Genomic DNA, 205 nt, shown 5'->3' with positions numbered 1-205 from the left:
TTGGGTGGCGTTGTCAAGGTCAGGGCAAGGTCACTTCGAATTTTTTAAATGGAACCTTCCATTTTTCATTATATATTCTTGTAATTTACTTTGAGAGCTTTTCAAAACATTATAATTAAATCCATTTTCATTAAGTACTTCTCGAGTTATAAGGCTTACAAGTTACAGTACCGCCGGCATTAGTATTACCCAAGGTGTCCGACCC

The sequence above is a fragment of the Trachymyrmex cornetzi genome, unplaced genomic scaffold (assembly GCF_001594075.2).
Source record: "Trachymyrmex cornetzi isolate Tcor2-1 unplaced genomic scaffold, Tcor1.1 scaffold1547, whole genome shotgun sequence".
Classification (NCBI taxonomy): domain Eukaryota; kingdom Metazoa; phylum Arthropoda; class Insecta; order Hymenoptera; family Formicidae; genus Trachymyrmex; species Trachymyrmex cornetzi.
This window is presented reverse-complemented; position numbering follows the sequence as displayed.